This window comes from Pan paniscus, chromosome 5 (genome assembly GCF_029289425.2).
Source record: "Pan paniscus chromosome 5, NHGRI_mPanPan1-v2.0_pri, whole genome shotgun sequence".
Lineage (NCBI taxonomy): Eukaryota > Metazoa > Chordata > Mammalia > Primates > Hominidae > Pan > Pan paniscus.
The window spans coordinates 140558272-140581035 of NC_073254.2; the positions used below are offsets into that span (position 1 = coordinate 140558272).

The 22764-nt window shown below is 35.1% G+C and overlaps 1 long non-coding RNA gene across 1 annotated transcript; it reads right to left on the bottom strand.

Moving 5' to 3' along the window:
* Positions 1 to 2645: 2645 nt before the first annotated feature.
* On the bottom strand, positions 2646 to 11860 carry LOC117980685 (uncharacterized). The gene is made up of 3 exons (XR_004672147.3): positions 11813 to 11860; positions 3558 to 3603; positions 2646 to 3236 (listed from the first exon to the last, which is right to left on the bottom strand). It is a non-coding gene; the product is annotated as an uncharacterized LOC117980685 (long non-coding RNA).
* Between the last annotated feature and the right edge of the window lie 10904 nt (positions 11861 to 22764).

A 22764-nucleotide genomic window follows, 5' to 3' on the forward strand; every position in this document is an offset into this window, starting at 1 on the left:
TGGCGGATTTATAACAAGGCTTTGTAAATTGAATATTCATGTTACAAAAAGTTCTCTTAAACATGAATGATATACAATAACATCATAATTCATTTTTCTTCCTTTACTTCTGTTCACTACAACACTGATGTATTTATTTCTTCTCCTTTCACTTTTATACGCTTGACTTACAATTTCTTAAAATGGAAGATATACTTTAATATGCAATAAGGTGTGTGCACATTACATGTATATGTATGTGATTATATCACTGTAATCAGAGTAGCTGATTCGATTTTGACTGGAGCATAGCAAATTTAACATTTTCTCTTAGGAATAAAACACTTCAATTATCACAAATCCCGAATGAGTAAATAACTGATATAAAAGCTCACATGACATAAGTATAAATCTTAAATGGTAAGGAGGAAGGTGGTTCTCTATAGTATTTCAGAACTAAAAATATCTTTTTGATATTCTCTATTGTATTTATCTTTCAACCCTTTTGTGAGAGATGGGACAATCAAATTGGTTTAGAAACACCTATGGGAATGTTAGAAAACTTTCTGATTTATTGGTCTATTTTGTGATGAATATTTGACCCAGACAGTATTTGTAAACTGGGAAATTTCATATAATCTGAATTTCCAGATTTTCTTAAAAAATCAGAAGATGGCAACATCGAACCCATGTTCTTTATAGTAAATAACTAGATGGTTCTTAGTAGCAGAATTTTTCAATAAAAAGGGGAATACCTTTCCCTAACTTAAGCATTTCCAATGGCTACAAAAGCCAGGATGGTAAAGAAAATAAATGAAGTCAGCAAGACATAACACATTAGGGTGCTGACAGGCTGCAACAAATTCACGTTGTGTCTTACAGGAAGCACCTGCTACTCTGCACTAACCAAGTGTTTACTACAAAGGAATGCTGTCTCAATAGTGCCACATCTTCCTATTTTCCAAGAAAATCTGGACGCTCAGATTATTATCTTAACTCTCCCAGTTTCCAAGTGTTGTTTGGATCACATGTTGGTTGATTGGATCTAGTATGAAGACCACGTTTGCGACCACTAAGGAAGATTGTTTTTTAAAAAATGTTTATTGTGGAGAATTTCGAACACATATAAAAGTGAACAGAATAGTGTGAGGAGCTTCCTTGTGCCCTATGGACAGCTATGGTTAGCTGTGACCTATCCACACACCATTCACTCCTCCTATCCTGTAGTATTTAGAAGCTAATTCCAAACATTATATTGTATCATTTATAAATATTTTCAAACATATTAAACTCACTTTTAGAAAAATAACATGGTAATACATTTTAGCCAAAAGAAGAATCTATCTACCAAGGTACATGCACAAAACTGGTCCACCAATGTTTTGTCTGATAAATCACCAAAGTTAAAAACTTAGAGAGCATTGAAAACTACTCAAAAACTAAGTATAGTTTTCAGAAAGCAGACAGCAATGATATGGTTGGCCTTTTGGATTCCTGTCTCATTCTACTACTTCCTACCAGTGAGAATGAAAATGGGGTATTTGCTCATTTGGGCATCATCTTGGTTAGAACTTTAAAAAACTTTATCATTGCGGTTTCAAATTCTAGCTCATTTGTAACAGTTGTCAGAGAATTATAATGTAAGTTCTAGTGTCCTATGAATCTCTAGTTGAGCAAGAACAGAACTGATGATTGAAAGAAAGCATCCGTTCATATCTTGCTGATGAAATAATATTAAGAACCCTCACTCAGCTGATAGCTAGTGCATGTGAAAGGGTTTATCCCATTTGCTCCTCATTTACACTGCATAAATCCAACATAAGGGTTTTGAATGTGGTCAATAGTTTTAATGAATACCCTTCTAAATCCTATTGTTTATAAAGTTGTCCATAAAGAGTTAGTGAAGCTTGAGTATAAGCCACTCACTTATTTCCAACTCATATGGTAAAATACTAGCTCTTTGTACATAAACTTTCTTTCTTTAAAAAATCAGTTACGTTAAGTACAAATTTATTTTTACCTAATATGTAGAAAAAGTAGATATCCTCAGAGACTCCATTATATATTTCATTTGAATAAAAGTAGCAGAGGACAATTATTTGCTATTCTGAATAATTTTTTTAAGAACATGTATCTTATTCTGTAAGACATTTTACATTTTGGACTGCTTTGCCCCTGAAAGCCACCATTAAATAAAAAATACAATGATTTTCTAAAAAAGAAAGAATTTCACATAATTATAATGTGTGTATTCATAGGACATCAATATTATAATGATTTTGTCTGGCTCTATGTAGCAATTTGAAAATGAAGCTACAATAATCATCCCTTTTTCCTTCATTTTTAGATTCAACTGAAGTGTTGAACTTCATTAACCTTGTTGGAAACTTAGGAATATAATAAAACTGCTTTGAATGTTCCCTTTAACCTATGATTTAGATGGAACTGAAATTCAAAGCAAAATGGAATTGAAACTAGACAACACATACATTGGTGGAATTAAGAACGTAGTGCAATTTCATGCCATGGTGACTTTATCACACTCGCCATAGCACGGGGGTAATACTCTCAGGAAGAAGAGCAAGTGTAATCACAAAGCTTCCATTTAATTACGTTTATATAAGTAACCAAAACTTTATGTCATTTTTGATAGTTTATACCTGGATACTCAGTATTTTTTTCCAGCAGGAGGCTGGTATATCAGTAGCCCCATCCATTGCACCTCTTGGGTTTGTTAAGTAACAGTGGGAAATACAGGAGAACTTGCACTGTTGTTTGGGTAGCTGGCCTTTCCAATCACAACTATCCCCACCAAAGCTTCAGCATGCACCTGCCAATCATCCTAATGAGAAACACCTGGTCATTTAATTGAGCAACTCCAGAATGTTTACAGACATAAGCTCCATTCCCAATAAGACCAAGGATTTTTAGGCAGGAAAGCATCATAACTACATATTGGTATATAGCAATATGAGGCTGAATGGCAGACAAGTAACTAAAATAATAGGAACTTCTTTATGCAGCTACAAAGAAACCACCTTTCCAGACCATTCTCCCTGCTCATTTGCCTTAACTTTGCTGAGAATGATAGTTGCCGGTTTAAATAGAAATGAGATGGAGGACTGCTGGAAGAAGAAACTTGTTTCTCTTTTAAAATCAATCTTGATTTGAATAAAGGAAGAAAACATGGATACAGACTGTTGACAACTGGATGCTACACCAGTGATATTTGACAGACGAGAATCTGATTAACGGTCCTACAGAAAAAAAAAGTCATGAAATGGATTAATATATTAAAATCTTAGGGAAATGATTTATTTACCACAAAACAATTTATATGGTTCTTCATATAAATTTTTTAGTTATATCAAATATATATGACAGTTATAAAATATTTACCATTTTTGCTACTTCAATTGATTTTTGCTTCCTCAACATGCAGTAAATATATAATGTTTTCAATTAGATTATTCCAGAAAATAGAATCAAATATCCATATTAACGATGCAAATTTATGATAAAATTATCATATGAAAATATTTTACTAGGTAATATATGAAGAATAATACTTTGCTCACCAATGAAACGCAATTATCTCTAGGTTGAATGACAGAGTTTCGGAGCCTAGAACAGCAATACAAAAAGAAAATAACTTCCCCAAGCTGAATCAGAGAGGGATTTTAGGTATGCAGAATTTAATTATGCTCATTAGTATTAGGCCAGGAAGCAAAGCTTTATTCTAATGAGAAGCCTGATAATGCTTTCAATGATCACGAGCATATTTGGCTATTCCATGTCATCTGTTAAAACAGCTTCTTTCCTAGAACAATGACCTCTGTCCAGAAGCATGTGCTAACATATAATGGTTTTGTTTAATAAGCCTAATTATTTTTCTTGTCCATATTTTATCCCCAAACTGACCAGGCCTGGTCCTCCTGTCACACAAGGGTTCATGATCAGGGCAGGATAAAACATGTATTAAACTTTTCTGTGTGTTTTCAAATCAACACTTTCAATCAGACTAATACTTAAGAGACAGCCTGAACCAATAAAATACACACCACTGACTCTAATCCCCACTGTCTTTCTAAAGTATAAAACTCTGGACAGGATAAAGAGAAGCTTTCATTTTGTTAATTTAATGAATCTGTATTTATTATTTGTATCTTTCTAGACTCTGAACTGCTTTTGAAGGAAAATAGTTTAAATTGTGTCTGTGACCAAAGAGAGTAAAACAGGAGGTATTATGAATAAAGAGTAGAGAGGAGTAAATGTTTGAGGGCTACAAGAGACTTGCATTCTTTACTTTCTTACTAAGGTATTTTATTTGAATTATTGCTTACCATTGATCATTTATTCTATCCAAGGAACGGCTGAAAGTTCATTTTTCTGCTTCATTGTGTTTAGAGGTTAGAGATGTCTTCAAAACAGCTCAAGGATTTTCCTTTTCATCATCTCTAATGCATGCTATTGTTAAAGGTTTATGGAGTTTTTGTTTTGTTTTTAATAACTTTTGGAAGAATTTATACAGGTGGATAACAAAATCTCTATACTCTGAAGGTGTTTTAAAAGCTGCTGCTTTTTTGTTATTTTACTTAAGCATGGGTTATTTCAAATAGCTCTTGGTAAACTTTCATTGAAATAATTTCTGTAGATTAAATATAGATAAGTAATATCAATAAATGCTCACTGAGCCCATGCAAATTGTTCATATGATATTGTGTATCATATTTTTCAACTATAATAATTATAAAAACTATTTATTATCTTCGATCAGTGGGAATTTAGCGTTTTTTAAATCATGTTAATTTTCTGGATATACATGTAGTCCTTATTTATTCCATCTTTATTTTACATCATTGGTGTTTTTTTCCCTTCACTATTGATCACATCCTTAAACTCAAGATCAGCAAAGACATCATAATTTCATTTCAGAAAAGTAAAATTAGCGTTGGAGTTTGGAACAGCAAATAAATATTTATGGAAAAAATGTAATCGTTTATTATTTCAAATTATGAGAAAATAAGCATTTTATGCTTTGTAATGCCTCATACATCTTTAAATAATAAGTTGTCAAATGTGCAGCTACTATTGGAAGATAGGATGAAAATGTTTTAGTGAAAGTCCTATGTTCCAAAGCGGCCTTGGAAAGTCTCTGTTTGGACGGGCTCGGTAACTTATGCCTGTAATCCCAGCACTTTGGGAGGCAGAGGCTAACGGATCACTAGGTCAGGAGTTTGAGAGTAGCCTGACTAACATGGTGAAAACCCGTCTCTACTAAAAACACAAAAATTAACCGGGTGTGGTGCCACGCGCCTCTAGTAGTTCCAGCTACTAGTAGTTGCAGCTACTCGGAGGGCTCAGGCCGGAGAATCGCTTGAACCCGGGAGGCGGAGGTTGCAGTGAGCCGAGATCGCGCCACTGCACTCCAGCCTGGGCGACAGAGCGAGACTCCGTCTCAAAAAAAAAAAAAAAAAAAAAAGTCTGTGTTAGTCTGCTTCATCAAATTGTAAAATCAGAGCTAAATAACTCAGGATAAAGAGTGATATTTTCTTTTTGTGACAGTTTCTCTGAAGATTTCAAAACCTTTCACAGTACTTTACCTGCCTGACATGTCTGTCTTTCTTACCTCATATATGAATTTAGCTCACGATAAAAGCCTATTTTTCTTTTTCAAAAACTATGGTGAGGCCTGGCGCAGTGGCTTACGCCTCTAATCCTAGCACTTTGGGAGGCTGAGGTGAGCTCAGGAGTTCGACACCAGTCTGGGCAAGGTGGCAAAACCCCGTCTACTAAAAGCACAAAAAATCAGCCGGGCGTGGTGGTGCACGCCTGTAATCCCAGCTACTCAGGAGGCTGAGGCAGGAGAATCGCTTGAACCCAGGAGGCAGAGGTTGCGGTGAGCAGAGATCGCACCATTGCACTCCAGCCTGGGGGACAGAGTGAGACTCTGTAAAAAACAAAACAACAACAAAAGAAACACGATGGTGAACAGCTGTTCCCTGTTTTCTTATAATCACCTTAAATATTCTAGCATTTCACTATCGTTATCCACCCTTTTAAAGTTACTTTCTGGCATTATATTTTTATTCTATTTTTTGGAACAGAATAAGGAACAGAATGAGGAACAACTATTCATACCTTATTCTTAATACCTACAAAACATTAGTACCAGCACACTTTTCTTTTGCAGTCCTTTTTCCTTTTTCTGTCTTTCACTGTTACATATTCTAGCCCTACCAGGCGTAGGTCAATAAGTGGTCATTTGTTTTTGCATTTAACAAATGTTGAGAAATGACTACTCTAGACCAGTCACTAAACTAATCATAAGAGATATGCTCAGTCCCACAGTCTAGTGGGAAAGGTAGAATAAAACTAATACAGATGCAATAGGTCAAATGATGATAAAGTGTGCAGGAAACAATTTAGCTTACCTGATGCAGCTCATCTCTTTTCTATCTTTGGAAGGGCTTGCTTGTATAGCTGGCCCTGAAAATTTCACCTCTGAAAACTCCCGTGTTACTAATTGTTAAGGTTATTTTATGTTTGTGGCACTTAAGCATACTGTACCAACTTGTCTAGCTAATTTGTGGAAATACGGTATATTGTGGACACCTGCTTTCCTTCTAGGTCTGGAGTTTCAGTAATGATGGCTTTCACACAGACAGTATGTTCCTGTGTGAGGGATTTGGGCCGTAATCCTTAAAGACACAATCCTCAATGCCATAATCCCAAATGTTGAAATCCCAAAAGATAAAAATTCCTAGTTTAAAATCTCAAAGATATAAACCTGGAAAATTATTTTAAAAATTTAAAGGCATTTATTTGCCTTTTAAAAGAGTATTTGAGAAATACATAGAAACACTACAGAACACTTTGTTACTTTATACCATAAAATAGGCAATAATAACATACATATTTTTGCAAGCATAAACACTAGGTATACTAACAATAGTTGCATGGGTATAGCAGTCATGTAGTCATAAAGAAAGAAATCAAAAAGTAAAATGTGTAAATGCTTATCACTGTGGTTGGTAATTGTGTGCACATAACTTTGTAAGTGTGGTCATCTGAAATATGTGGAACAATCTAAGTCTTTGACAGGATGGATCAAAACACATAATGGATCACTACTGCAGTTGCTCAAAGAGCTGAGAGCTCAAAAAATTTTATCTTCCACAAGTGCCAATGCCCAAAAAGAACATCATTTACTGAAGAAGTTTGAACGTATACATGCACAATGCCTATACACGAAGTTAATGTTGTGATAATACATTTTGGTGGAATCAAATTTACGAGAATATGCATAAACTGAATTAGAACTCTGTAAAAGTCTTTATATAATTTATACCTCCAGTTTTGGAAATGATGTGAAGAGGAAATTCATAGCATAGCAAATTGTAAAAAATAATGCTGACACTTTAAATAGTGAAACAAACAAACAAACAAAAAAGCACACAACCAAAAAAAATCTAAAAAGTAAATTTGACATGTAAAAGTATATTACAGAAATAGTTTATGGGCAATTGCATGGAGGTACTCCATAAGAACTCGCCAACTTTGCATGATTAATAACTATATTTTGAAGTCTTGCATTGCAATGAATAAGTGCTTTGTTTTAGAGGGACCACGGGGCTGGCTTTCCTAGGAAAAATACATTCACATTTATTTTCTACATGGTTCTACTCTTTATGAAATTCTTCTATGATTCAGTATACACTGACATGAACATTCCCTATTAAATTTTCTCATCTTCTGTGCCATGCTTCTATGTTGTTTTGGATATGCACTTCCCTTCCACATGCACTCATATACAGACACAAATCTGGCAGAAAAAAATACTGGTGATTGAATAGCAATAACATTGTGTAAGTATCTTCTTAACTTAACCATGTGCATAATTATTTTCAAATCAGTCAATAACTTCCCTGACTTCTTTCATTCACATTTCATTCACATGTCTTTCAGGCAAATGTGGCTTTATTTCATTAAAAGCTTTTAGAATTTCATCAACTGTAAGAAATGTCAATGCAGACAAATGAGGCATTTTTAAACTGAAGTTCTCATTCTTGCTGTACTGAGTGCCAACCCACTCATCTGAATTTTCTGCCCAATGCAAATATAGATAATAATAAAATAATATTTCCACCTAGCATGATGCAACTAAAATGATGCATGTATCCTGCATATGACAAAAAGTGTACTAGTTCCTTCTCGAGAATTTGGCTTCCGGGATTTTAATATTCAAGATTTTAATATTTCAAAATTGTGATTTTCAGAATTGTAGACATTAGGAAAGTAGGATTTTAATCTCTCAGGATTTCAGCATTTGGGATTACAATGTTCAGGATTTTGTCTTTTGAAATCATGATCCTGTCTGGGCGTGGTGGCTAATGCCTGTAATCCCAGCACTTTGGGAGCCTGAGGTGGGCAGATCACAAGGTCAGGAGTTCAAGACCAGCCTGGCCAACTTTGTGAAACCCCGTCTCTACTAAAAATAAATAAATAAATAAATAATAAAAAAATTAGCTTGGTGTGGTGGTGCAAGCCTGTAATCCCAGCTACCCTGGAGGATGAGGCAGGTGAATTGCTTGAACCCAGGAGGCGGAGGTTGCAGTGAGCTGAGATCAGGTCATTGCACTCCAGCCTGGGCGACAGAGCAAGACTCTGTCTCAGAAAAAAAAAAAAAAAAAAAAAGAAAGAAATTATGATCCCAACTGCTATGAGAGCAACCTTCTGTATAAAATACGAACTCTGCACTAAAGCTGGGTTCCCTGGGCAGAAGCACTTTATATGTGTTCTTACAGTTTGCTGCTGGAAGAATTATCATGTCTTTTGCAGCCCCTGATGGGAAAGTGCTTTGGAACCCTGCATCTAATCTGACTCCAACTGATTCATTTTCCATTGTTGATCCTTCTCTGTAATCTCTTTTTTAATGTAATAAGTATAATCCTGTGAATAACTACATCTAATCTGAACCCTTTTAGCAAATCACTGAATGAATAGTTGGTCATGGAACCCTCCCTGAACATAAAAGTAAATAAAAAAGATAAGCAGAGTAAAGGGGAGAGGAATGACAGCAATATGCTATTATTTTAGACAGGGTTTTTAGGAAGGCTTGCTCTAATAATGCCAGTAGAGACCTGATTAAATGACCCATCAAGTTAGGCAATACATGGAGGAAGAATGTTCCAGCTAGAGACAACAGCAAGTGCAAAGACCATAGAATATTACAAGTTTGATGGTTCCAGTGTGACTAGAGCTTCAGAAGTGAGGTGGAGAGATATATGATAGAGTTTAAAAAGATAGTCCAGGCACAGACCATGTTTAATGTCAAAGGAATTAAATGAAAACTTACAATATCTTACTTCTCAATACTCAAGAAATCAACAAATATATTTAAATGATTTATGTTGCAAAAGGTAGATAATACATTGGCACATGAATCTTTTCTTGCTAAATGAATCTAAAAAACATCTCTCATTAAGGAACATTGTATTCAGATCTTATAAACCTTACAAATAAGGGAAATAAAGTTTTTCTCTAGGTGTTAAATAATAAGATCTATATATTATGAATAAGATTAATGACCAGTAGGGCAAATTAAAAGATTATCTAACTATGTGACTATAGATTTTGAAAAGAAACAAAACCTGAAGTCAAATTTATCTGAGAATAATTTCAAGGATGTTAAGTAGATGCACTATTTGAGAATTTACAGAGTATTTGATTAATTGAACTAGAGTACAACATAAAATCATCTTGGGCCAAGGGTGTGAACATTCATTTTGTAACAAATGAAGTGCAACACGTGCCTGTGACCAGGGAACCAAATGATCCTATTAAATAGCACACCACCCAGAAGCTGCCAATTAGTGCAATGGAACAGACTTTGGAAGGGTCTTGTGAAGTGTGAACTTGGAGATGACACCATGCAGCATGGGATGCTATTCTTCAGATGCAGTATGCACCTGGCATAAGAAAGCTGGTCTGTGGTAGATAATATGCTTATTTCCAGGGCTTTCTAGAGCCATAGGACTGATACTTGGCCCCCAAAAGAATAAAATGTAACCACTGGTGATTTATAATGATCTGTTTTAAATCTGAAAGTCCCCTGAAGTCACCTGATAGGATTTGGCTGTGACCCCACCCAAATCTCATCTTGAACTGTAATAATCTCCATGTGGGATTATTACACATGGGGTGCGGCCAGGTGGAGATAATCGAATCATGGGGGCAGTTTCTCCCATAGTGTCCTCCTAGTAGTAAATAAGTCTCAAGTGATCTGATGGTTTTATAAAGGGCAATTCCCCTGCAAAAGCTCTCTTACCTGCTGCCATGTAGGACATCCCTTTGCTCTTCGTCTTCCACCATGATTGTGAGGCCTCCCCAGCCATGTGGAACTGTGAGTCCATTAAACCTCACTTTCTAATAAATTACCCAGTCTTAGGTATGTCTCTATTAGTAGCATAAGAACTGACTACTACATCACCCTGTACTAACTTGTTTGCATTGTTTATTGAAAATGTACTGAATGGTGGTTTGCACCTGTTTAAACATGTTACATAGAACAAAGAGTATAAAAACCCTCAGTAAACTTATACCTTAGCTTACCTGAGAGTAATATAACTGCTTGGTTCATAATCTGAAGGTGAAGTACATTCTTTGCAAAAAACCCAGGTTGCTGTGTCTGGAAGTTTTTTGACCTTTCTATGTTTCCCTGTATTTTCTTTTTCATGCTGTGTCATTTCCTTTTCCGATACTAAAGCCTGTATGAGGATACTTTGTGGATTCTCAGCAATTATTCAACCCTGTATAATTTCTGCTCATTGCAAGTTAACAACCATATTATAATGCTGTGTCCACATAATGAAATGCATGGTCTGAAAACCAAGAGGTAGAACTCAGTGGTCTGTTTACTTATAATGAGGCATCAACAAATATAAATTACTTTTTAATTCAGTAATTTAATAAATTTAATTGAGGGTATATTAACAACAGGTTGATATACAATGTCATGTGATGCATATATTGTGAACAAAGGCACACTGCTTTGCCCTTGTCAACTGACAATCTAATGAAGGTAGACATTAAATAACAGAAGATATTTTGGAACTACCATAAGTGCCACAAGGACATTGTATTTATCGTTTATTTATACTCATTTGTATTACCAATAATCAAATGAAATGAATTTTTAATCTTTTCTAAGCCAAATATATGATGTGTATGTGACATGTACTCATATAATTTAATATATTCTATTATGAAAATTGAAGTGCATGATATTTAGGTTTCAAAATTATTTCTGTAAATGGTTAATAGTACTAAAGAATGTTATTAAAGAAGTAACAATAAAAGTGCTGCAATGATATTTTTTTAGTTTAATGGTCTTTTCAAAGTCATCTCCAGAAGCAGAAAATACCATAGATATTGATGGAAAATGTGAATTTAATCAAGAAATAAAATATCTGTATATTTTAAAAGGCATTGAATATGCTCAAACAAGCAGCTTCTGCATAGCTTTAATCTCTTCTTTAAAGAAAGTTTATGACTATAATACAAATCAAATTTATTTTTATATGAGCAATTTTAAAAGAGAATGAAGGAGACGGTGCTGACCTTTGGAACAATATGGCTTCTATTCTTTACTTAGGCTTCTCTGGTTTTATTTCTTGCTAAGTGACTTGGTGATACAAAGACAACAGAGCAATTTATTATTTTTATTATACAACATTTCATATTACATAGAGATATTGTCATTGAAAAAATTGGCTTCTGCCTCCAGTTGCAATAACAAAATGACAGCTTTTATGATAAACTTGATACTCACCAAGCTCCTCGGTCTGTTTCTTCTAGTCCTTGGTTCACTGGTGCCCTGAAAACTACACAATCATATTCATTAGCAATAGTTCTTGTTTATTAGATATTTCTGTTTCTGGCTTTATTCTAATCTGCTTGTCAGTCATAATTGCCAACAATTTATTGAGACAAATCATAGCCTGTCATACTATTTGGAACCACATAATATGATAGCCTTTGCATTAATTCAAATATCTGATTCCAACTTCTCAATTGTATGAATAAATTATAGTGGAAGTCCAAAATGCTTATGGCCACTGGAAGTCTCTCATTTAACATTCAACCTGTCATTTGCATTATTTTAACTTAAAATACAAGATAGTCCCCTGGCATATTGGCTGGAATTATGTATAAAGCAATTTAGAAATTATGTGATAGGTTCAAGAAACTTTAAAAAAAATCCCTAGCTTAACTGAAACATAATAAATCTACCCTCTCATTACTTCATTTTCGATGTGGACGCATTGTTTTATGACAGCATTGTAAAAGTGAAGTGTCTACAATATGTTTTAAAACTGCAACAATTGAGAAAGCAGAGGTAATTAGGAAGCTTACTAGGGATTTAAATGTGAGTGTTTTAATGACCTTCAGCCATCCCCAAAGTAATTAAAGACAGAGGAAAAATAATTGAGGTTGATTTGCTTTCAATAAGTGAGTAGTTCCTGATTTGAAAGATTATAGATATTTTTATACTTCCACAATGCAAAACGTTCTCAAAATATAAATTACCTTGAGAAGATGCTTAAAAGGCACATACTTATTCTGTGAGGTTGCCTTAACATCCATCTAATTCTAGTTATTCAAATACTTCACATCTATCTTAATAAATGTTATTTGATTGAATTCCAAATCACTCAATATTTTACATATTATTTATAATAGTTTTGTGTTTCATATTGTTCTATCTTTCCAAAGCTTAATGGTTATTATTGACTCACTGACATATGCCATGCTTTCTGTTGTTAGCTACCACTTTAAAAAGAGGAATGCTTGTGATTTTTGCACATTGATTTTGTATCCTGAGACTTTACTGAAGTTTCTTATCAGTTTAAGGAATTTTGGGGCTGAGATGATGGGGTTTTTCTAAATATAAAATCATGTCATCTGCAAACAGAGACAACTTGACTTTCTCTCTTTCTATTTGACTATCCTTTATTTCCTTCTCTTGCCTGATTGCCCTGGCCAGAACTTCCAATACAATGTTGAATAGGATTGGTGAGAGAGGGCATCCTTGTCTTGTACCGGTTTTCAAAGGGAATGCTTTCAGCTTTAGCCTATTCAATATGATATTCACTGTGGGTTTGTCATAGATAGCTATTATTTTGAGATATGTTCTATCAGTACCTAGTTTGTTGAGAGTTTTTAACATGAAGGAATGTTGAATTTTAACAAAGGCATTTTCTGCATCTATTGAGATAATCATGTAGTTTTTGTCTTTGATTCTGTTTATTTGATGGATTATGTTTATTCATTTGTGTATATTGAAAATATACGCCTTGCATCCCAGGGATGAAGCTGACTTGATCACAGTGGATAAGTTTTTTGATCTAATGCTGGATTCTCATTACCAGTATTTTATCAAGGATTTTTCGCATTAATGTTCATTAGGGATATTGGCCTGAAGTTTTCTTTTTTCTTGTGCTCTTCCCAGTTTTTGTACCAGGATGATGCTGGCTTTATAAAATGAGCTAAGGAAGAGTCCCTCTTTTTCAATTGTTTGGAATAGTTTCAGAAGGAATGGTACCAGTTCTTCTTTGTATTTCTGGTAGATTTCAGCTGTGAATCTGTCTGGTCCTGGCCTTTCTTGGGGTGGTATGCTATTAATTACTGCCTCAATTTCAGAGCTTGTTATTGGTCTGTTCAGGGATTCAACTACTTCCTGGTTTAGTATTGGTAGGGTGTATGTGTCCAGGAATTTATCCATTTCTTCTAGATTTTCTCGTTCATTTGTGTAGAGGTGTTTATAGTATTCTCTGATGGTAGTTTGTATTTCTGTGGGGTCAGTGGTGATATCCCCTTTATCATTTTTTATTGTGTCTATTGGATTCTTCTCTCTCTTATACTTTATTAGTCTAGCTAGCTGTCTATCTATTTTGTTAATTTTTTAGAAAAAAAACAGCTCCTGGATTTGTTGATTTTTTGAAGTTTTTTTTTTTTTGTCCCTATCTCCTTCAATTGTTCTCTGATCTTAGTTATTTCTTGTCCTCAGCTAGCTTTTGGATTAGTTTGCACTTGCTTCTCTAGCACTTTTAATTGTGATGTGAGGATGTCGATTTGAGATCTTTCTAGCTTTCTGATGTGGGCATTTAATGCTACAAATTTCCCTCTTAACACTCTTTCAGCTGTATCCCAGATATCCTGGTATGTTGTCTCTTTGTTCTCATTTGTTTCAAAGAGCTTCTTGATTTCTGCCATAATTTCATTATTTCCCCAGGAGTCATTTAGGGGCAGGTTGTTCAATTTCCATGAAATTGTGTGGTTTTGAGTGAGTTTCTTAATCCTGAGTTCTAATTTGATTGCACTGTGGTCTGAGAGACAGTTTGTTATGATTTGAGTTCTTTTGCATTTGCTGAGGAGTGTTTTACTTCCAATTATGTGGTCGATTTTAGAATAAGTGCCATGTAGCACTGAGAACAATGAATATTCTGTTTATTTGAGGTAGAGGGTTTTGCAGACCTCTACTAGGTCCACTTCATCCAGAGCTGAATTCAAGTTCTGAATACCCTTGTTAATTTTCTGTCTCATTGATCTGTGTAATACTGAAAGCAGAGTGTTAAAATCTCTCACTAGTCTTGTATGAGAATCTAAGTCTCTTTGCCAGTCTCTAAGTACTTCTTTTACGAATTTGGGTGCTGCTGTCTTGGGTGCATATATATTTAGAATAGTTAGCTATTCTTGTTTAATTGTTCCCTTTACCATATGTAATGCCCTTCTTTGTCTTTTTAGATTTTTGTTGGCTTAAAGTCTGTTTTTTTTGTAGACTAGGATTGCAACCCCTGCTTTTTTTTTTCTATCCATTTGCTTGGTAAATTTTCCTCCATCCCTTTCTTTTGAGCCTGTGTGTGTCTTTGCAAGTAAGATGAATCTCCTGAATACAGCACACCCATGGGTCCTGACTCATCCAGTTTGCCAGTCTGTGTCTTTTAATTGGGGCATTTAGCCCATTTACATGTATGGTTAGTATTTTTATGTGTGAATTTGATTGTCATCATGATGCTATTTGGTTATTTTGCACACTAGTTGCAGTTTTTTGTAATGTCATTGGTCTTTTATTTTGGTGTGTTTTTGTTATTTTGTTTGTGTAGGGTGTGTTTGTGTTATTTTGGCTGGTATTGGTTTTTCCTTTCCATATTTAGTGCTTCTTTCAGAAGCTTCTGCAGGGCAGGCCTGGTGGTAATGAAATCCCTCAGCATTTGCTTGTCTGAAGAGGATTTTATTTCTCCTTCACTTATGAAGCTTAGTTTGGGTGGATATCAAAATCAGTGTTGAAAATTATATTCTTTAAGAATGTTGAATATTGTCCCCCAGTCTCTTCTGGCTTGTAGAGTTTCTGCTGAAAGGTCTGCTGTTAGTCTGATGGGCTGCCCTTTGTAGGTTACCTGGCCTTTCTCTCGGCCTGCCCTTAACAGATTTTCCCTCATTTCGACCTTGGGGAATCTAAAGATTATGTGTCTTGGAGTTGATCTTCCCATGGAGTATCTTAATGGTGTTTTCTGTATTTCCTGAATTTGCATGATAGCCTGTCTTGCTAGGTTGGGGAAGTTCTCCGGGAAAATATCCTGAAGTCTGTTTTCCAGCTTGTTTCCATTCTCCCTGTCTCCTTCTGGTACTCCAATCAATCATAGGTTCAGTCTTTTTTTGAAGTCCCATATTTCTTGGAGGCTTTGTTCATTCCTTTTTATTCTTTTTTCTCTATTCTTGTCTGTATGTCTTATTTCAGTAAGGTGGTCTTCAAACTGATATCCTTTCTTCTGCGTGGTCGATTTGGCTGTTAATACTTGTGTATGCTTCACGAAGTTCTCTTGCTGTGTTTTTCAACTCCATCAGGTCCTTTAAGTTCCTCTCCAAACTGGTTATTCTAGTTAGCAATTCCTCTAACTTTTTATCAAGGTTCTTAGCTTCTTTGCATTGGGTTAGAACATCCTCCTTTAGCTCATCATAGTTTTTTATTACCCTTCTTGTGAAGCCTACTTCTGTCAATTCATCCATCTGATTCTCTGTCCAGTTCTGCGGCCTTGATGGAGAGACATAGTGATCATTTGCAGGAGAAGAGGCACTCTGGCCTTTTGGGTTTTCAGCACTTTTTTCACTGATTCTTTCTCATCTTCAGGAGTTTATCTAGTTTTGGTCTTTCAGGCTGCTAACCTTTGGATGGGGTTTTGTGGGGGCCTTTTTGTTGTTGTTATTGTTGATGCTGTTGTCACTTTCTGCTTGTTTTTTGTTTTAATACTCAGGTCCCTATTCTGTAGGATAGTTTTTGATTTTACATTTAAGTGTTTAATCCATCTTGAGTTGATGTTTATATATGGTGTAAGGAAAGGGTCCAGTTTCGGTTTTCTGCATGTGGCTAGCCAGTTCTCCCAGCACCATTTATTAAATAGGGAATCCTCTCCCCATTGCTTGTTTTTTGTCAGGTTTGTCAAAGATCAGATGGTTGTAGGTGTGCAGACTTATTTCTGGGTTTTCTATTTTGCTCCATTGGTCTATGTGTCTGTTCTTGTACCAGTACCATGCTGTTTTGGTTACTTTACCCCCGTAGCATAATATGAAGTCAGGTATCCTGATGTCTCCAGCTTCTTTTTGTCTAGGATTGCCTTTGCTATTTGGCTTCTTTTTTGATTTCATATGAATTTTAAAATAGTTTTTTTTCTATTTTCTGGGGGTTCACTCGAGACCCTTTTCATCTGAATCACTCCCATGCCTAGAAATGTCACTCAAGGAGTCTAGAGAGCAGCAAAGATGGGTGTCTGCTCCTTCTTCTGGGACCTCTGACCTTGAGGAGCACCAACCTGATGCCAGTAGGATTGCTCCTGTATAGGGTATCTGACAACCCCTGTTGGAGGGTCTCACCCAGTTGGGTGGCATGAGGAGCAGAATCCATTTGTCCCTTGATGGAGAGGGTATGATTCACTTGGGTAAAACCCACTCCTCTGGGCTGCCCAGATTTCTCAAAACTACCAGGAGGAGAGGCTAAGTCTGCTGGTCCACAGAGACTGTGGCCACCCCTCCTACTAGGGTCTCAGGCCTTGGGAGATCAGAATTCTGTCTCTGAGCCTCTAGCTGGCATTATCTGGAGATCCTGCAGGGAAGCCTGGGCCACTGAGGAAGGATAGGTCAGGGTTAGGCCTGAATAGGCACTCTGGCTGCAGACTGCCATAGCCGGTGTGTTGGGCTGTGGGGACAAATTTTGGGACCAAGCCATCCAGTCTTCCTGGCTCCAGCAGGGGAAAAGTGCAGCCTGGACCTATAGAAATGGGTGCCATTTTTCCCCCACCCTTGGAGCTTAGTGTGTTAGGCAGTTGTGAGAGCCAAATCATGAATAAACTTCCATTCACAATTGCCGCAAAAGGATACCTAGGAATACAGCTAACAAGGGAAGTGAAGACCTCTTCAAGGAGAACTACAAACTACTGCTCAAAAACAGCAGAGATGACACAAACAAATGGAAAAACATTCCATGCTCATAGATGGGAAGAACCAATATTGTAAAACTGGGATACTTCCCAAAGCAATTTGTAGATTCCATGCTATTCCATTAAACTACCATTGACATTATTCACAGAATTAGAAAAAAAAACTATTTTAATATTCATATGAAATCAAAAAAGAAGCCAAATAGCAAAGGCAATCCTAGACAAAAAGAAGAAAGCTGGAGACATCAGGATACCTGACTTCATATTATGCTACGGGGGTAAAGTAACCAAAACAGCATGGTACTGGTACAAGAACAGACACATAGACCAATGGAGCAAAATAGAAAACCCAGAAATAAATCTGCACACCTACAACCATTTGATCTTTGACAAACCTGACAAAAAACAAGCAATGGGGAGAGGATTCCCTATTTAATAAATGGCACTGGGAGAACTGGCTAGCCACATGCAGAAAACTGAAACTGGACCATTTCCTTACACCATATATAAACATCAACTCGAGATGGATTAAACACTTAAATGTAAAATCAAAAACTATAAACACCCTAGAAGAAAACCTAGACAATACCATTCAGGACATAGGCATTGGCAAATATTTCATGACAAAGATGCAAAAGCAATTGCAATAAAGGGAAAAATTGACAAATGAAAACTAAAGAGCTCTGTACAGTAAAGGAAACTATCAACAGAGAAAACAGACAGCATACGGAATAGGAGAAATTTTTTGCAACTTATGCATTTAACTTACAAAGGTCTAAAATCCAGCATCTATAAGGAACTTATACAAATTTACAAATAAAGAAAAACAACCTCATTAAAAAGTGGGCAAAGGACATGGACAGACACTTATCAAAAGAAGACATACATGCAGCCAGCAAACATAAAAACAAATCTCAACATTACTGATCATTAGAAAAATGCAAATCAAAACCACAATGAGATACCATCTTACATCAGTCAGAATGTCTATTTTTAAAAGTCAAAAAATAACAGATGCTGGAAAGGTTGCAGAGAAAAGAGAATGCTTATATACCACTGGTGGGAGTGTAAATTAGTTAAACCATTGTGGAAGACAGTGTGGTGATGCCTCAAAGGCCTACAGGAAGAAATACCATTTGGCCCAGGAATTCCATTACTCAATATAAACCCAAAGGAATATAAATTGTTCTAGGCTAAAGACACATGCATGCATATGTTCATGGCAGCACTATTCACAAAAGCAAAGACATGGAATCCACCTAAATGCCCATCAATGATAGACTGGATAAAGAAAATGTAGCTCATATATGCCATGGACTACTATGCAGCCATGAAAAGGAACGAGATAATGTCCTTTTCAGGGACATGGATGGAACTAGAGACCATTGTACTTAGCAAAGTAACACAGGAACAGAAAAACAAATACCGCATGTTCTCACTTATAAGTGGGAGCTAAGTGATGAGAACACATGGACACACAGGGGGAACAACACACACTGGGGCCTGTTGGAGGAGGGGTGGGTGGGAGGAGGGAGAGGTTCAGGAAGAATATCTAGTGGATGCTGGGCTTAATACCTGGGTGATAAGATGATCTGTGCAGCAAACCACCGTGGCACACATTTACCTATGTAACAAACCCACACCCTGGACATGTACCCTTGAACTTAAAATAAAAATTGGAATTAAAAAAAAAGAGATGCCTGAAGTATTACCAAATATTATTGAAGGTAATAATCAGGTAGCATGATTTAGATTTTGTAGTGCTTTTTAAACTTCCTTTCTTGTTCTCCTTACTTTGATTTTTCAGATTTATTTTTAGCTCTATTATAATTGATAGACAGTAAACTCAATATCACTAAACTGTACACTTTGATAAAATTTAACATGGGTATACATCACTGAAGTCACCACCACCACCACAGTACCTCTAAAACTTTCCTCTTACCACTTTGTAATGGCTCCTTACTGATCTTTTGCTTCTTCACCTCCTATCCACACTGACATGCATTTTCTAGAATTGCATTTAGATTGAGTTATGCATATCTTTTCTTTTTTTAATATTCCTTCATTTACCCAATACACTTATTTTGGGATTTATCCATGTTGTTTATATATAAAGACATAGTTTATTCATTTATACTATTGAATAGTATTCCATTGAATGAATATACAACATTTTTTAAATCCATCCTCTGATTAATGAATATGTGGGTTGTTTCCAGGTTTTACTATTACAAATAAATCTGCAATGGACATTCATGCTTAAGTCTTTGGGAGGAAGCATACTTTTATTTTCCTTCAATAAGTTCTAAAAGAGGAATGGCTGGACTGTATGACATATGTTTTACATTTTAAATAATTTCCAAGTTTTTTTCTCATATAGTTATAGTATTTCATAGTCCCACCAGTGATGCATGAGGGTTCCAGTTACTCCATAACCTTTTCTGCATTTGATGTGGCCAATGTTTTGGATTTTACCCACTCTGGTGTGTGTACTGGTATCTACTTACAGTTTTAATTTTTATTTCCCTAGTGACAATGGTATGCATGTATTCATGTGCTTATTTTTCATTCATTTTTGGTTGCTTATTGATAGATCAATTGATTTTTTGCTGGTGTATTTTTATGAATATTCTTGAGCTTTCCCCCCCCATCCTTTGTGTTTCGAATTCCAATAAATACATTGCTCCAATATAGTACTGGTATTTTGCTAATTTCCAAATACTCATTTAAAGTCACTTGTTCCAGTATTATATTTTCAATGTTCTACTTTGTTTTTTAAATAATATTAAACATTTATTTTATATTTGCTTTTTAGTAGTGCCAACTTTTTCAATTTTACAAAATTGCTTCATTTGGAGTTGTTTCTGTTGAATCTTGAACATGGTATCATACCTCCTCATAATAAAAGCCCATGTTCCTTGTGAAGATTGATAAGGGGAAAAAATTGAGACTGATTTTAAGGTATATTCCTCTAGAATGTTGGAATTTGCTTCTGCTAGTTGTCTGGCATGCTGTCAACCTGGAAACATAGTTATTAATATCTTCTACATGAAGGTTTAAGAATGAGATTGGGATCATGATTTCAATTTTAAAACTACATGAAGTATAGCCTGTGCCTAAGAATTCTGAGAGAATGTCCAGCAACAAAACTAAGTTGATCAAGTTACCTTATTATCTTTATTTTTTATTTTTTGGTGACGGTTGTGTTCTAATTCACCTTTTCACTGAACATGTGGTTCTTTTTTTTTTTATACATGAAAATTTTTATGGCTCACTGTAACATACTTTTCAACTAAATTATATTTATAAATCAAAATTGATCTTTCAATTCCTATAAAGCTCTCAATGTTAACAAAATTCCCTTATATTGAATTACTATACAATTATTAATAGTACCCAATTGATTAAAGCATGAAAAATAAATTTTACTGGAAATATATTCCTTAATGAGATGGATGGGGCTTTTAAAAATTAATTCATGTACTTGTAAATGAATATGAGTTATTGCTAGAATAAAGCAACGTTCAAGGGAAATTAACAGCAAATGAAGAGAGTATATGGGCCACGAATAAATTCAAGACTTACAAAATGTGAATTAATGATTGTTGTTAAGTTCATTATTTATAGTAGAATCCTCAACATATTCCAACTAGATTAATATAAAACCAATAAATATATGAACTGCATAAATAATTAAGCACACAATTCGTTGAGTAGGGATAGTGAGCAGATTTTCTCCCAAGGAAAAGATGGATAAGAATTTTTCAGTGTCCGGTAATCTATTGCCAAAGTTTAATAAAAATGTCCCTTTCCTACACCTGAATAAATGCATAAATTAAAGGTATAAATTTGATATGTCAGAAGAAAAAAACAAATTATTTATCTTCTATTTGAAATCAGGCTAAGTAAGCAGTTGAGAGTTCTTTGATTACAGAGATTATGCAAATATAATTATTTTGGATTACCCTTTTAAAATATTGGCTTTGGATCTTTTATTTCTTTTTTCTTCCATTTTTTATTTTCTTTTTTGTTTTTTAACATCTCAGAAGTTTTATTTACACCCTTGGACAATGTAATGCAATACCATTCAGACGAGTTAAAAGTTTTTGATGTTCTTTTTTCTTTGTTTGAAAGTGAGAGAACTGTATTGGGAAAAGACGCGATGTATTGAACTTCAGAAAAATGTAATTTTCACAAAGCAGGAAATATGGAGGCAGATATTTGATTCAGTAAATCTGAGAAAATTATATGGATTTGACCTTGCTGGCACTTACTTTTAATTCAAGAACTAAAAGAGTATTTAAATGATATAAGCTTCATACTGTCACAGACCAATTGAACTTTGTAGTTCTGATAAGACCTTATATTGGGTAAACGATATCACCCAAAGTTGTATATATTTCCTTTAGAATCTTGAGGTTAGAGGGAAATGGGACCTATTTATGCTGAATCTGTCTCTGGACAATGGTACCTCTCTGCTTCTGATAAAATGATATATCCCTACATCGATCAGTTAGGAAAGAACACTCGTGTTTTAAAAACATAGGTGTTGGCAGGGGCATAGGTCATGGCATGTTCTCTTCTCCCAGTCATTGCCCATCTGATAAGATTCAGGAGCCAACAGCCATTCCTGAGCAATGGAGTGTGTTGATTAAGATGGCATGCTAGAAATACTATGAAAACAGATTGCAGGCTGCATTGAACAATCAGAGAGCTTAAAGTTAGGAAAATAAATAAGGAATTTGTTATCATGGAGCATGTACTTTGACTAAGAGTAGGCGGTGAGAATTAAAAAGATATTGTGAATAAAATGCATTAGAATTAATCATGAATTGTCTTTGCCAAACAAAGGAAAATGAGGAGGAAAATCCTAAGAGAAAAGACCAAGAAACTACATCTCCTAGAATATACGTAGAAAAAAAGCCAAAAAAAGAATAAGGGGCTAGTGAAAGAGATGAGGGGAAATCACATTTCAACCATATATAAGCTCATTAATAAATTCAAGAAATACTTAATAAATTCCTATTTCATACCAGACACATATCTCTAGATGGAAGTTAGAGTCATGTTTAAAAAATAAAATGAAAAATGTCTTACTTTTATTATGCTTACATCATGGTTGAAGGAACAGATAATCATGTATAAGTCAGGTGGTGATGAATGTAGCCACATAGGTGAGATGGTGATAAGAAAATGCAGTATAAATGTTTAAAAAATTAAGACAGTTTCCTTAAACTCTTCAACTTATTTTAAAATAATTTGGTTTAAAACTCTAGAACTGGTTTAA